This window comes from Saimiri boliviensis, chromosome 12 (assembly GCF_048565385.1).
Source record: "Saimiri boliviensis isolate mSaiBol1 chromosome 12, mSaiBol1.pri, whole genome shotgun sequence".
NCBI classification, from domain to species: domain Eukaryota; kingdom Metazoa; phylum Chordata; class Mammalia; order Primates; family Cebidae; genus Saimiri; species Saimiri boliviensis.
In genome coordinates this window covers 58917677-58933423 of record NC_133460.1, presented here as the reverse complement: position 1 = coordinate 58933423, position 15747 = coordinate 58917677, and the positions used below count along the sequence as shown (strand labels likewise).

General features: G+C 49.7%; 1 protein-coding gene across 4 annotated transcripts in view; it reads left to right on the top strand.

Moving 5' to 3' along the window:
- The first annotated feature begins 2146 nt into the window (after nt 1-2146).
- Nucleotides 2147-15747, top strand: part of ANXA11 (annexin A11) — a 51860-nt gene continuing 38259 nt past the window's right edge. For 3 of the 4 annotated variants that reach the window (XM_003939751.4, XM_074382476.1, XM_074382474.1), the window contains exon 1: nt 2147-2356. The gene's annotated coding sequence lies outside the window, so the exon portion shown is untranslated. Of the gene's footprint in view, nt 2357-12912; nt 13046-15747 lie in introns of all 4 variants that reach the window. The other variant, XM_074382477.1, reaches the window with a different exon arrangement.

Below are 15747 nucleotides of genomic sequence, written 5' to 3'. Positions count from 1 at the left end.
GGTTTCGTGGGGGCTTCACACCCGTGCCCCGAGTCCCGCCGTCTCTTGCGCCGCAGCGGGCGCCCCCACCAGGGTAATAACCCACTCTGAGAGTCTTTCTGGTACCTCTGACCCTCTGCTCTTCGGCTCCCGGCGGCGTTTTCTCCGAGCTGCTCTGGAGCCTGTGGCCTGAATTTCACCCTCACTCACCCACTCATGTCCAAAAAATGTGGTTCAGCCCCGAAGGAGAGCCGCGCCTGTTGGTGGGGGACGGGAGTGTTGGAGCGGCCACGGGTTATGACTGAGCGCCCAGGGCCCTTCGTGAGGCCAAGGCCAGGCTGCCCCAGGGCGCGGTTTCTGCCCGGCACCCGCACACCTGACCGGGCAGGAAGAAGGTCAGAGCCTCCCCTTCAGTCCAGGACCTGACTACCTCACTCAGTCCTTCCCGCTTTTATTGTTCAGAACTACTTTAAAATGCAAATCAGGCTGGGCGCGGCGACCGGTGCCTGTAATCCCAGCACTTTGGGAGGCTGAGGCGGGCAGATCACTTGAGCCCAGGAGTTCCAGAGCAGTCGGGCCAACATAGCAAAACCCCGTCTCTACAGGCTCAGCGCCTGTAGTCCCACCTACAGGAGAATTGCTTGAACACGGGAGCGGGAGGTTGCAGTGAGCTGAGATCGCGCCACTGCTTTCCAGCCTGGGCGACAAAGCAAGACCCGTCTCAAAAAAAAAAAAAAAAAAAAAAAAAAAAAAAGGAAATCGAACCAGCAGCTTGTTTGTAACAGCCAAACGTAGGCAACAACAAAAAATGTTCTTCAGTAAGGAGGTAGGTAATGAAGAACGGTGACGAGCACGATGGCGCACAGTGTGCAGTTGTTGGGAAGAACCAGGTCTGTCCGGGAGCGCTTGTATGGAAAGACCCTCCAGGATATAGTCAGTAAAACAACACGTTGCAGAAAAGTACCGCAACATCATTTTGTAAACCATATGTTTATGTAAACACACACACACACACACACACACACACAATGTGTTCAAGAGAGATATTTGGAAGGACATACCTAACAGTGGGCTCTGGGAGTCGAGGGAAGAGTGAATCTTAATTTTTATTCAGTTTTTGAATTTTTTATTTTTACTTTTTTTAGAGACCAGGTCTGGTCTGGAAGCCCTCTCTCCAAGCTATCCTCCTGTCTCGGCCTTCCAGAGTGCTGAAATTACAGGCGTCAGCCATCACTCATTTAAAAAAAAAAAATTATACCTACTATACATGCATATATTATCTCCATGACCTTTCAAAAATATGCCTTATTTTTAGAATGGCTTTAGATTTGCAGAAAAAGTGTGAATACAGGGAGTTCTCATAAACCCGGGGTTTTCCTATTAATATTCACATCTTATATTGGTATGGCGCTTTTGCCACGGTGAGTGAACCCAAACTGAGGCACTGAAGTCCATATTGTATTCAGTCGTCCTGATTTTCTACCTACTGTCCGTCCAGGATCCCGTTCGGGATACCACTTTTCATGCCATTTTTATATCTCCGTGGGTTCCTCGTGGCTGTGACAGTGGCTTAGACTTTCCTGGTTTTTGATGACCTTGCTAGTTTTCAGGAGTTCTGGTCATGTATTCTGTGGCAAGGGCCTCAACTGATCTGTGATGTTTTTCTCATGATTACAGTGGGGTTAGGTGTTCTTGGGAGGAAGACCACAGCGGTGTCTGCAGTCAGCATGCATGATTTACCCCTGTCGAGGTCACCCTGACGGCTGGGTGGTTTGCTAGGTTTCTCCGCGACCGCTCCCTTCTCCAGCTACGGTGTGTGACCTTCCCCCTTCCTCCGCACCACTGAGTGCTGCCATAAAGGAATTTTCAGTGTAAAACATTTTCTTTACCTTAAAGTGGGTCACTAACGACGCACTCGAGGCTGGAGGGGCTTAGGAAGTGCCCACCCCTCCGGGAGGGCGAATGCCACTCTGCGCGGCACCCGGCGCCGCAAGCGGTTAGGGCTGCAGAGGACCCTCCCGAGCCCGAGGCGTCCCGGGGCGGCTTCGCAGCCGGAAGGCCCGGGCTCATTTCGCGCCCGCCCCGCCCCGTCCTCATCTCGGGGGCGGGGCCGCGCCCAGGCCCCGCCCTTCCCCGCCCTGCCCCCGGCGCCTAGGGCAGCCGCGCCCGCGGAGTTTTCCGCCGAGCGGGCTCCTCCTCCCGCCCCGCCCTGACGGCTGCGGCGCCCGCGACTCACTGAGTGCCCCGAGTGCCCCGCGAGCGCTAGAGGGACCCAGCCCTAGGCAGAACCCAGGCGCCGCGCCCGGGACACCCGCGGAGAGAGCGACTCCCTCCCACGTCCCGGTTCGCCCCTAGCGTCCCGGGTCCCCGTGGCCAGGTGAGTGAGAGTCCCGGGCCGGCCGGGGGCCTGGGACCGGGCGGCGACAGTGCACCGCGGCCCCGCGGGTGAGGCCCGGGGCTATCCAGCGCCGAGCCCAGGGCGGCCCTGCGTCTTCCTGGTTGCACGGCAGGCATGGGGTGAGGGGCAGAGGAGGGCGTCGATGGGTCCCGGGCGGGCTGTGTCGGCCTGGCTGCCCCCTGGATCAGCTGCGGCGTCGGGAGCTGCCCCCTCCCGTGGGATAGGGGTGCACTCGCCGGGCCCCCTGGGCTCAGGGGTCAGGGCTCAGTCTGAGTCTGGTTAGGGTCAGGGGCGCTCGCGATGGCGGGCCCGGGGCCTTGACCCTGCGCGCAGTAGGCGGCCGGCAGCAAGGGGGATGCCGGAGGCCGAGCCCCTCCTCCGCCCCTCGGAGCCTTCTAGGGTGCGCGCGCCCTTCCAGGCAGGGCTGGGGAGAGCAAGCAGAGAATGCTTTTCTCAGGACTTTCCTCCGAAACTGGGAGCACGCAGATTCCTGGGAGCTGCTACCATTGCAGTTTATTTGCAAGGAACTCTCCCCAGTGTTTGAGAGAATGCGGGAACCATCCCAGGTGCTGTGGCTGCCTTCGCCCCTTCCCCAGCCTTGATTCCCAGTTTCGGAAAGGGATTCCAGGACTTGGATCTCCCCACGGGCACAGGCCAGGCTCTTAAGACTTAGAAAGATAAAACCCTCTGTTGGTTTCAAGGACAGATGTGGAGTTTGTCACCTAGACACTTTGGTGGAGAAAAGTTAAGCCAGCCAGTGCTAGCCCAAGCTGGGAGCAGTCGGCCCGGGCATTTCTGTCTCTGCCCTCCAATCAGTGACCTCTCTGTGGAGACTGGGCATTTGTGGTAACTCTCCCCTCTGTTCTCTACCCTGGGCATGGCGTGGAGCTGTAAGGCCCAGCCCCTCCCCTGCCCTGCCCTGCCCGCACAATAGGGACTAAAGGCTGGCAGGGCAGAGCCTGGTATGCTCACCCCTCACTGGCTTTCTTTGCTTTCCTCATTCCTTTTATGCGGCAGTCAGTTGTTGGGGATTCCAGGAGGATTAACGGGCCCCTTTCCTCAAGGCATTCTTTGTGCTGCAAGGTGTTGCCTGGCAAGAGAGGCCAGGTGAGGTGCCAAGGCAGTTTGTTGCCCTGGTATTGGGTACCCACTACCTTTGGGTGCATACTTCGCTATCTTGTCTCTATTATTGTCTGTGCTTGGTTTTCTCATCTGTAAAAGGCTTGTTGTCAGATTCAGTGCATTCGTTTATTAACAACCATACAGCGCTTAGGTATGGCAGGTGGTGACTGCTGCACCATACTTTCTTGTCCCAGGTGGGTGTCACCCGGATTAGCCATAAAGTGGGTGAGGCAGGCCTGGCTCATAAGTAATCAGGTGTAAGGATCAAAAAATAGTAGCAGTGGAAGGTCCAGCTAAAGTCGAAATGCGCTTCTCCTGAACCATCTTTCTTGCTTAGTTCATCCTAAGCTCATGCTCTCTGTCTTCCTGAAATGCCCTCCCTCCCTTGTCTTGCCCAGGATTCTCCACCCTTCTCGGAGCCATCTGGGTGCTGCTCCCTAGCAGGAGGGATGGGATATGCTCTGAGCTCACTCAGCCCCTCCGGCACTGACCCAGTTCTCATCTCTCGCATTGCATAGTATTTGCATGACCATGTGGCTTATCTCTGCCCGGTCCTCTGACTCTGGAGGGTGGGGCCGTTCCTAACTTACCTCTTGGTGACAGCACTCAGGATGGGCCTTGCCTAATATAGGTGCTCAGGAAGTTAGTAGTCGTTAATTGAACAACAGAGGCAGCGCAGGGAAGTGGTTTTCCTGTGGTTAAAATATGGGACCTTGAAGGCTGGGTTTGGATAGGCAGAGAAAAGTGGGGAGGGTGAGATGGAGATGAATTGGGACCAAGAGGTGGGAGTGGAAGTCCTATCTGATGCCTTTATGCATGATATTTTAGAAGGGGCCCACCCCGGGTGGATGTGTCTAGAAGGCCAGGATTGATTAGTGATGCCTAGGTAATGTGACTGGGGAAGTGCTGTGTGGCCTGGGATGACAGGAGTGGGAACTGAGACAGAATAGGTTAGTGTGGGTTCTTCCTGGGAACTCACTGTAGAAGAGAAACTGGTGTGGGCAGGAGGTGAATGTGGAACCATAATGCCTGCTGAATGCTGGAACATCAGAGGTCCCAGAACTTTTCTGGTGTACCCCCTCCTTCCTCTTGGATTCACCCCCCTTCTCCCTCTCTCTCTCTATTTTTTTCTTTTCTTTTCTTTTCTTTTGAGATGGATCTCATCCTGTTGCTCAGGCTGGAGTGCGGTGGCACAATCTTGGCTCACTGCAACCTCTGCCTCCCGGGTTTAAGTGAGTCTCCTGCCTTAGCCTCCTGAGTAGCTGGGATTACAGGCATAGGCCACCATGCCTGGCTAATTTTTGTATTTTTAGTGGAGACAAGGTTTCACCATGTTGGCCAGGCTGGTCTTGGACTCCTGACCTCAAGTGATCTACCCACCTCAGCCTCCCAAAGTACTGGGATTACAGGTGTGAGTCACCATGCCTGGCCTCCTCTCTCTTCTTAGCCACCATCTTTTCCTGTAAGCTTGAAGCAGTTCCTGACACTTGGTTCCATAAGGAAGCATCCATGCAAGGGTATGCTTCACCAGCACAGCCAAGAAAACAGACTTTTCACTTTCTCTGGATTTTTCTCTACAACACCCTCTGATCCCATTGCCCCCAGAATAGTAGGAATTTTGAGTGATACCTAGGAAAGCTTTTAGGATTAACAAAGAAACTGAGGTTTTCTTGGTGGGAGTTTGCATTTTTAAGGGAGTTGTTGAAATTCAGTGGAGCTGTCTGATAACCACTGAAACTGTTACACATTAGGCTTACTGACCCTCTCTCCTATAACCCATGAAATAAAACCTGATAGTCCTATAGTTGTTTGTTATTTGGGAAGATCCTGAAAGTACAGCCTGAACAGTGACCCAAACCACTGCTGGCCTTGCCCACGCCGATGTGAGGAAGGAACAGGTAGGGCAAGCAAGGAGTTGGGGCACAGAGTTCTCTGTGCTGGGTAACCTGGGACAAGCCACCCAGCCACACAGAGCCCCCATGTTCCGGATGATAAAATGCCTGCCCGGAATGGAGAATCAGATGAGAAGATGTTCCAAAGGGGTTTGAGATAAGGGGGTGGTGCTGACAGTGTTGATAATCGTGGGCGTATGACTGCCTGGAGCTGTGAAGCCGTGGGTAGAGCATGTGGTGGTCAAAGTTTGGTTCTGCGATCTCTAGTTTTCCAGGGGCTTGGGCCCTGCCTTAGCAGAAAAGAAGGAAAGGAGATTGAGAGGGAAGTCAGGTGACCCCTGCCCCTCACACCTGGGAGCAGCTGGCATGGAGGATGTGAGATGGGGGAATCTAAGTGAGGGCAGAGAGGAGAAACGTGGAGGCTGCTCACAGGGAGGCTGAGGGAGCAGATCCAGCCTGGGGAGTGGCACCACTGGGGGAAAGGGCACGTGTGTCAGTGGGGAAGGAGTGGTGACGATGCATGTGAGCTTGCTGCATGTGAGCTTGCTGCGTCTACTAAAAAGGTCATGGCTATTTTTAGGAAGTAGGTGACAAGGCATGTTCCTGTAGAGCTGCTCGTTGCTGAGCAGTCGGCCTCGCCCTTCGAGGTGTGTATAAAAGGAGAGACCACGCCCACTCACCCTAGAGTCATCCCCCTGGTGTCCCTGAGACCTGGGACACTGGATGAGGACCAGGTTTGGAGGATGAAGATCACGTATTTGGTTTTGGACCTGTTGTGTTTGAGGTGTCTTTGAGATACCAAATAAGCTGGTGGATCTGGGGCTCAGGGGGTGTTGCCTAGACAGACATTTGTCTAGGTTGTGTTTGTATTTGAAGTTGTGGGCACGGTGAGATTGAAGAATTCACCTCAAACAGCTGAGTAAAGGAAGATGAGCCTATAAAGGACCCAGAAAAAGAGCGGCCTGAGAGGGGCCCAGAAAGCAAGGACAGAGTTGTATCAGGAGCCAGGGTGGGTCTGCTTTGTGGAATAGAGTGGTCAGCTTGGCATCGCGGCTGTGGTAAGTGACATGGAAGAGATGCGCCTGCCTTTGCTGCTTCGGTGGGATGATGGCAGCAGTTGGATTGAATGGGTAAGGAGTAGCAGGACGTGAGGATCTGGTGATAGTAAGTTTAGACAGGCTCTGAAATGTTGGCTTTGAAGGCAAGGAGGATGTCGTTGAGGCAGTGTTTGATTCTGTTTCCTCAATTTACCCTCCTGCTCCCTTTCACTGCCACTGACATCCCTCCCCACAGTGCTCCAGGCTCATGAGACCTAGGTGCCTGCAAGGGTTTGCTCCTCTCACAAAACGGATTCATTCTCATGAATGAATGAATGAATGAATGAATGAAGCATGTTTCCCAGTCTGGTCTCAAAGCTCTGGCCTCCAGCAATCCCCCTGCTTCAGCTTCCCAAAGTGCTGGGATTACAGGAGTGAGCCATTGCACTTGGCTGGTATTAAATTTTCTTTGTGGCCAACTGCACGATCAATATTAACATATTTGATGGACGTGAAAGGAGAAAATAGGTACTCTGTGGGACGCTGACTTTAGATAGATCTGTTAAGTTCAGTTGTCCTTATATCCCTGCTTGCCTGGCTGTCAGATTCTGGGAGGTATGACAAAAACTCTCACTATAATGTGTGTGTTTGTTTGTTTTGAGATGGATTTTCACTCTTGTTGCCCAGGCTGGAGTGCAATGGCTCCATCTCGGCTCACTGCAACCTCTGACTCCTGGGTTCAAGTGATTCTCCTACCTCAGCCTCCCTAGTAGCTGGGATTATAGGCCCCCACCACCACTCCCAGCTAATTTTTTGTATTTTTAGTAGAGACAGGGTTTCACTATATTGACCAGCCTGGTCTCAAACTCCTGACCTCAGGAGATCCACCTGCCTCAGCCTCCCAAAGTGCTGGAATTACAAGCATGAGCCACTGTCACAGCCTCACTGTAGTTTTTCAAAGTCCAGCTCTACTTCTATTTGTGGAAGTTCTAGCCTTTTAAATTTGGCTTTCTTGTTTTGTGTATACAGGTTTATCAAGCTGATCTTCCTACCTTGTGTCATTTGTTGGTTATTTAATGCCTTTGGTCTTTGGACTTAAATCCCATATTGCCTGTGTTTTAGGACAATATATGGCCAAGGATCTGGGAGAATCTCTTTTCTTTACAGTCTTAAAATTAATAAATAAGTGCATTTTATAAGATAGTAAGTGAAAGGCTCAGAAATTTAAATGTAGTCATCAGTCAGAGGACATTCAAGCCCTTTAGTTTCTGTTCGGGCTCACACAGAGTGGTTAGTAATCAGGTCTCACTGATAATCACAAGCTCCCTGTCCTCTGCTGTCCTGATGGTCCCCATGATAGCCTGATTTTTAGGAGAGGTGGCTAAAATGAGATTTGTGTGCAAACTCTGGGGACGTTGCCTAGGAACCTCTTCTCTCACTTTGCAGTTCCTGCCCCCTTCCTGTAGAGCCAAGGAGCAGACTGCTCTGCCTCGCATTTACGTGTTTCCTTCCTCATTCTAAGCAGCAAGATGAGCTTTTGACAGGGTAGCCAGTACACAAACACTTCCCAGGGCCGGAGGGGAGAAAGATGCAGGCCGCAAGTGTTAAGTTCGTCTCTGTGCTTGTGTTTTATGCCGCATAAACTATCTCAGCAGGCTGGACTAGCCTATGCCTTGTTGTACCCTGAGATCCTAGTGAGTAGTTCTCCAAGTCCTGTGTTTACAGATAAAGGCAAATGCCCGAGAGAAATGGCTGGAAAAACCCCTTGGCCTGCTAAGGCAGGATTATTGAAAAGTCTTCAATGTATGTATTTTTAAATTTTATATAGTTTTTCATTTTTATTTATTTTGAGACCGGATTACAAGACTGACAAATTTTTGTGTTTTTGGTAGAGACAGGGTTTTCCCATGTTGCCCAGGCTGATCTCAAACTCCTGGATTGAAGTGATCTGCCTGCCTCAGCTTTCCAAAGTGCTGGGATTACAGACAGGAGCCACTGCACCCGGCTAACCACTGTGCCCAGACTATTTTTTTTTTTTTTTGAAACTGAGTCTCACTCTGTTGCCCAGGCTGGAGTGCAATGGTGCAGTCTTGGCTCACTGCAGCCTCGGACTCCCGGGCTCAAGGGATTCTCCTGCCCCAGCCTCCCAAGTAGCTGGGATTACAGACACGTGCCACCGTGCCTAGGTAATTTTTGTGTTTTTAGTAGAGACGGTGTTTCATCATGTTGCCCAGGCTGGTCTTGAGCTCCTGACCTCAGGTGATCCACCTGCCTTGGCCTCCCAAAGTGCTCGGATTACAGGTGTGAGCCACCATGCCCGGCCACCTATTTTTAATATTAGTATTTCCACCTCTGTTTTTTCTTTGCATTTATTTGGTATGTCTTTGACCAACCCTTAGTTTTAAATTTTTCTTTCCCACTTAAAAAAGTTTTTCTTGAAGATGGAAGCTCATTAAAAAAAATTGTTTCTCTTACAATCAGCACATGGTTGGGGGTGGATGGAGGATGACGGAAGGCAAAAACAGCAACAAACCTAATTGCATGGTTTCCGTCTTTGGTAGAGGAATTCTGACTCTTCACATACCATATATACTTGATTTTATTGCTTGCATCTTGCTTATTACTTATATTTGCATGTTACTCCTTTCCTGATTTGTACTGTTTGGGTTAAGCAATACATCGTCTTCCCCATGCCACCTGTATTACGATTCAGGTTTGGTTGTGAGTGAAGAGAGGATACTCCCTTTCTCTCTTTTTCTCTCTCTCACTCTCACTCTTTCTTGAAAAGTTAGAGTCCAGGTTAAGCGTGTGTTCCATGAGGTTGTTCAGGCTCCTTATGGACGGTTGTCCCTAACATTCTCTAGGGCTATGGTTTTCAAACTTAAGCATGTATAAGAACAATGTGGAAGGCTTGTTAAAGCACAGATTCTTAGATTGACTGCACCCCTAATCATTCGGATTTAGGAGATCAGCAATGGGACCAGGGCATTTTAATTGCTTATAGGCTCCCAGATTGTGTCATGCCGCCAGTCTCTGGGCCACATTTTGGGTAGCACCGTCTAGGTGCCTCCCGTACCTGCATAGCCCAAGACTGCTCACTTACACACCCCCATGGCAGGCCCTCCGAGCTGCTAGGAGTCTGAGAAACAGTCCTTCGTTGGGGCTGCTGTGTGCCAGGCTATGGTGAGTGTTCTGTTACTAAAGCAAGGGAGAACAGATGGTTGAGGAAGACAACGAGAATTTTCTGGAACACCACCCACTGCTCTCCTGAATTTGAAACTACTACTGCTATGCTCATCAGTCTTACTGTTGTTTAAACCTGTGTTCCACAGGTTAGGAAGTGGGAATGGTTTCTCATGACAGTGGCAATCCTGCAGGCAGTGCAAACAAGGCAGCCTCTGTTCCTGTGGGTTGTGCATAGGCTGGCAAGCTGCTGTGACTTTGCTGCTGCCCCGAGAGTCATCTGCTGCTCCCAACCATCCGGTCTGGCATCCACGTGCTCCGTCTCTGGAGCCACCACCAGATCTTCCAGACCCCATGGGATCAAGGGGCCCCTCCAAGACCCAGTGGGATAGGGGTTCTTTTTTTGTGTTACCTCCTCCCAACTTGTCTTCTTCAGCTCCAAATGTGATACCTAGGCGACTGTTTCTAGGAGAGCTTGGGGGCAGAGGCCATTTGGACCCTGAACTGAGGTGGGGCTGATGTTTGGTATCCGTGGCTGGTAATATCCTTGAGAGATCAGAGCAGTGGTTGCCAACCCCTATTCTCTGTTGTCATCAACACACAGGGAGGTGATCTGGAGAGAAACAGGGTCACGAGGCTCCCATGGAGCTGCTGGTGCTTTTCTGTATGGCTTGATTATATGGGATATTATTTAGGGGGCAGCAGTCACTTTCTTCTGCTCTCTTTCTGAGGTTTAACCTCTTTGTATTTCTCAAGTCTGTTCTCCAGCCTGAGAAGGTGGGATGGAGCCCAGAAATGCATTGAGTGTTGGGGGACCAGTCTGGTCCATAATGCACTGGTGTGGAAATCCAGAGACATGGTTCTGGTCATTGCCCTGCCCGACACCAGCTCTGAGACCTCAGGCAGAGTCCTCCTGCTCTCTGGGCCTCGGCTGCCACCTCAAATAAAATAAACCAGTTGAATAAAGTGATTTCATGAAGGCCCCTCCCAGCTCCAATATGTTAGGATTCTCATGTAATCCAAATGCCAGTGCACTGGGAATTGAGTTTATCTTGAAGAAGTGTCTTTCAGAACCTGCTTGCTCAAGTTCAGCTCCTTGTTGAGGCCCCAGATGCTGCCCATTGCCACTCTCCCAGCCTGAGCTGCCCCAGGTGCCAGCGCTCAGAGGGGAGGTCTGAGGCGCAGCCTGGCTAATGATTGACATAGGCTGCAGCTATTTTTAGTTCCTGGCATGTGGGTGGGGAGCTGAATGCTTAACAGCACCTGCGTAGGCTTTTTGTTTAGTGCCTGGGAAAATGTAGTCAGGGTTGGTGGAGTGCTGCCCTGAGACTAGCTGGCTGGTTTGGTGACCTAATGGCACCTGTGACCAGCAACGGCAGGGCACTGGGGCTCTGGAGCCCCCACCCAGGGTCCCCACCCTCTTCTCAGAAGAGCTTGGGATGTTCATATGGCCACTCACATCACTTAAGGTCCTGCCTTGGCGTTGGGGAGAGGGGAATGTCCTAGATGTGTCCCCCCTGCCCCCGGAATTCCTGGGGCCTATGTAATAGAGGTTACCCAAACAGGTGCCACCCAGAGAATGGAAGAAATGAGTCAGGGTCCACTGGAATTCCTGCCGATATTCAGTATGTGTCAAGGATCTCATGGTTCCAGCCCTGTGGCAGGAGGTGGTGGGAAACAGGAGGAGAGGCCTACCTACAGCCTGCAGCAACTGATGCTGTCACAGGGAGGCCTAGAAAAAAAGTGTCTGGCTCTGGCACTTGAGTGTGTGAACTTTGCATGTCGAGAGCTAGCTCAGCCTTGGTTCCCTTGCTTATAAAATGAGGGTGATAATACCTATCCGAAAGAAGCATTTTGGGGGTTAATGAGGTGGTATATAGGAAAGTAATATGTGTATCTATGCTAGGAGTTAGAAAAAGGGGATCTTATTAGAACACTAGAGAATGTGGAAAACATTTTAGGACAAGTGCTGGGAGAGTTCCAGGAACAGTGAGCGTTGTGGGTGGGAGATCAGGTGGGCTTCCTGAAAGAGGTGTGATATGGTTTGGCTGTGTCCCCACTCAAATCTCATCTTAAATTCCCACATGTTGTGGGGACCTGGTGGGAGGTAATCAAATCATGAGGGCAGGTCTTTCTTGTGCTGTTCTTGTGATAGTGAATAAGTCTCACAAGATCTGATGGTTTTATTTTTTATTTTATTTATTTACTCATTTATTTTTTTTTTTTGAGATGGAGTTTTGCTCTTGTTGCCCAGGCTGGAGTACAGTGGCACAATCTCAGCTCACTGCAACCTCTGCCTCCCGGTTTCAAGCGATTTTCCTGCCTCAGCCTCCCGAGTACAGGCATCTGCCACCATGCTGGCTAATTTTGTTTTTGTATTTTTAGTAGAGACGAGGGTTTCACCATGTTGGCCAGCCTGGTCTCAAACTCCTGACTTCGTGATCTGCCCACCTTGGCCTCCCAAAGTGCTAGAATTACAAGCATGAGCCACTGTGCCCAGCCTGATCTGATGGTTTTATAAAGGGGAGTTTCCCTGTATAAGCTCTCTTCTCTTGTCTGTTGCCACGTGAGATGTGCTTTTTACCTTCGGCCATGATTGTGAGGCCTCCCCAGCCATGTGGAACTGTGAATCCAATAAACCTCTTTCTTTTGTAAATTGCCCAGTCTCAGTATGTCTTTATCAGCAGTGTGAAAGTAGACTAACTTCATCTAGACTCAGGGAAGGCCAAGAGAGTCAGACCAGCTAGAGGGACCAATTGAGCAAAGATATCCTGAAAAAGGAAATTGCTGAGCTGGGCTGGGCTAAGGACATGCATTTTCTGTGCTTCTCTCCATCATGCATGGCCCTGAGGTACCTTGTGTTATCTTGCTGTTCCTCAGTGGCCCAGCGTGAAGGACTCTTGGCCCCCAGAATGCTTGACACAGCTTAGGATGCCAGCTGCAGAAGGGTCAGTCCATTCCCAAGTGAAGGTGTTTTCTCCTCCAGAGTGAGCCGCAGGTGCTTGCAGCTTCTAGCTGCATGCCACTGACTGGGGACATTGGTACCATTTGAAGAGCAGTTCTTGATAAGGGCTATTTGGAGAGATTTCCTGAGGCTTTTAGGCAGAGCAGGGGTGCTCAGCCATTTGGAGCTAGAATATACACTCTCCTAAGTCTCCCAGGCTTTAAGGGCCTGGGCTTCCAAGGTGGTTTGAACAGGGCCCAAGGACTGGCTGATGGGCATCACAGCCTCCTGGGAGAGACCAGGGAGCACCTTGCTGCCCCATCGCAGTCTTCAGTCTTCTCCACCTCTCTTCCTCAGCCTATGGTGAGAGAAGGGCCTGTGCCAGCCATGCACAAGGAAATGGGATGGCTCGTCACATACCAACTGGAAGGGCCTTGGTAAACCTCTGTTCCTGAGATCACGAATGCAGATTCCTGCAAGGACAGCCCAGGTAGCTGAATGGGGGAGGGAGGGAGGTGTGCAGCTGTTGCCAGCCCTAGCCGAGTGTCACCATACAGGAATATGGGGCCCTTGCTGCCAGAGCTCCTCCTGTTTTAATATTTTTAAAAGATGTAAGCCAGAGTCTCCCCCTTTTCCAGCCCTTTCCTCCTTCCAATGAAATAATGCTACTGAGCTCCAAAAACCTTCAGGAGCCCCAGGTTCTGGGAGGCAGCTTTGCAGACCACTGAGGCCCTACAGGCACACTCATTGGCCCAAAGGGCTTAGGTTTGCCAAGGCCCATCAGAGAAAGGCCAGTTTCTCAGATGCCCCTATGCTCTGCTCCCAAGCAACACATTTTCTGAATTCTTTGTCTTCCTCCCCACTCTTCCTGGGAATGGCTCTTAAATATTGTAGTGTGTGTTTTCTCAGAAGTGCGCTATTGTGTTTCTCTCTCCAGCTAGAGAGAAAGCATGATGCAGGCCAAGATTGTATTTTTTCCTTCCCTATCCTGTGGAGTCTAGTCCAGTCCCTGGTGCCTCCATAAAGCCAGGTAGGATTACTGTGAAGCTACCGAAACAGAAGCTTCAGGTCCCCAGACTCACAGCACCCTAGTGAGGGGCCGTGGGAGGGGCCCTAGCAGTGAGTTCACAGAGTCATATGGTTCATAACATTAGCAAAAAAATAAGATGTTCTGTGTTTTTTGTCCTGAAGAGGACTCCTAAAATCTTGTAAGCTTCAGGCTCCACAAAACCTGGACCTACTGCAGATGCTGGTACCAGTCCCAGAGACTGGCTGCTAGTGTTTTGTTTTAACTTTCCCCTAAAAGCTATATGCCTAGTTTTTTAGAAAGCAGTTGAAGAATGTAGTTCACCAGGTTGGTCAACATGGCGAAACCCTGTCTCTACTAAAAATACAGAAATTAGCCAGCATGATGGCACATGCCTATAATCCCAGCTACTTGGGAGGCTGAGGCTGCAGTGAGCCAAGATTGCAGCACTGCACTCCAGCCTGGGTGACCACTCCAGCCTGCGGACAGAGTGAGAGACTGTCTCAAAAAATAGAAGAATGTAGTAATACTCTTTTTTTTTTTTTTTTGAGGCAAGAGTCTCCCTCTGTCGCCCAGATTGGAGTGCAATGGCGTGATCTTAGCTCACTGCAGCCTCGGACTCCTGAGTAGCTGGGATTATAGACATGCGCCACCACGCCTGGCTAATTTCTGCATTTTTAGTAGAGATGGGATTTTGTCATGTTGGCCGGCCTGGTCTCGAACTCCTGGCCTCAAGTGATCTGTTTGCCTTGGCTTCTCAAAGTGCTGGGATTACACGTGTGAACCACCCTGCCTGGCAGATAATTTTCTCTCTAAAGTTAGATAATAACGGATGCTTATTTTATTATGGTTTATAACTCATATATATGTTGTATTTATTGCTATGTTATAAAAAATATTTTATAATAAAAAATGAAAAAAGCCAAAATGTGGATCCAAAAGGCTTATAATGAAACCAGCAGTCCCCTGACACATCCTTCCTCTTTCTCCAGAGTTAACCATTTTTAACTACCTCATTATTTTTAATTAATAGGCTTATGTTACTGTTTCTTAATTTGTCAGTTTTGAAATATGTTGACTTCCTGCTTGATAGCTAAGGAACCAATAATACATCAATATTTAATGCCTGCATTATTGTGACCATAAATTATATTGTTTGATGCTGTGCCAGTAGTGTGCTGTGGTCACACATTAGGAGTATAGTCCTTCGTGTACCATTATTCCTCAAGCAGATGCTTTCCCTGTTTTGGGGCCTGATTTTCTGTTTATCTGTTGTTCCAAACTGGTCTAGTTGCTCCCCAGTCCTGCTGCTCAAATGTAATCTGGGGACTACTTTTTACAGTCTTCTGTGTTAGATTCCCCTGTTCCTAGATCCTATATATTTTATTTTCTTTTTTTTCCTTACTTATGTTCTCATTTTGCTGAAATCGTCCAAAAGTTCCTAAGAAAAATGCATGGGAGGTAGGTTTTTGTTTTTTGTTTCTGAAGCTTTGTATGCCTCCAAGTATCTCTGTTCCATCCTCTCAGTAGTGGATAATTTAGCTGGCTATAGAATTATAATCTGAAAATAATTTTCTTTCTGAACACTGAACACATTATTCTGTTGTCTTGTAGTTTCCAGTGTGGCTGTTGAAGTCCAGTGTCCTTCCAGTTCCCCCCAAAAAGGACCCGTTTCTTCTTTTCTAAAGTTTTAGTATCTTTTCTTTGCCTCTTGTGCACTCAAATTTCACAATGATTGCTTTGCTTATCTTTTTGTTTTATGGCTGTAATATTTTCCCTGAGGATGTTGATTATATTTTTGTCCTCTACTTCTCATCGTCTGTGTCTTTGGTTCCTTTTCTTCTGTTTTAGTGTCTCCCTTTCTTGGTAGAGCCTTCCTCAGATGTTCTGTGACCCTTTGCTGTCTGTTTATGTGAAGAGGGAGCCCATACAAATCTGATTAGCGTGCATAGGTGAAACGTACAGGAGGGGCAGGATTTTATCACATCTTTTCCCCCTTCGGGTGTGTTTCTTAGAAGGCAGTCATTCCCCAATATTGCAGAATTAATTTCTTTTCAGCCCTGGTCTTCCCACTGTACCTGCTGTTGCCTCAGGCAAGAAGCAGCAACTCAGGCTTGAACTCCCACGGGCAGCTCCCCGCCCCATGGAATAAAAAGAAACATCCT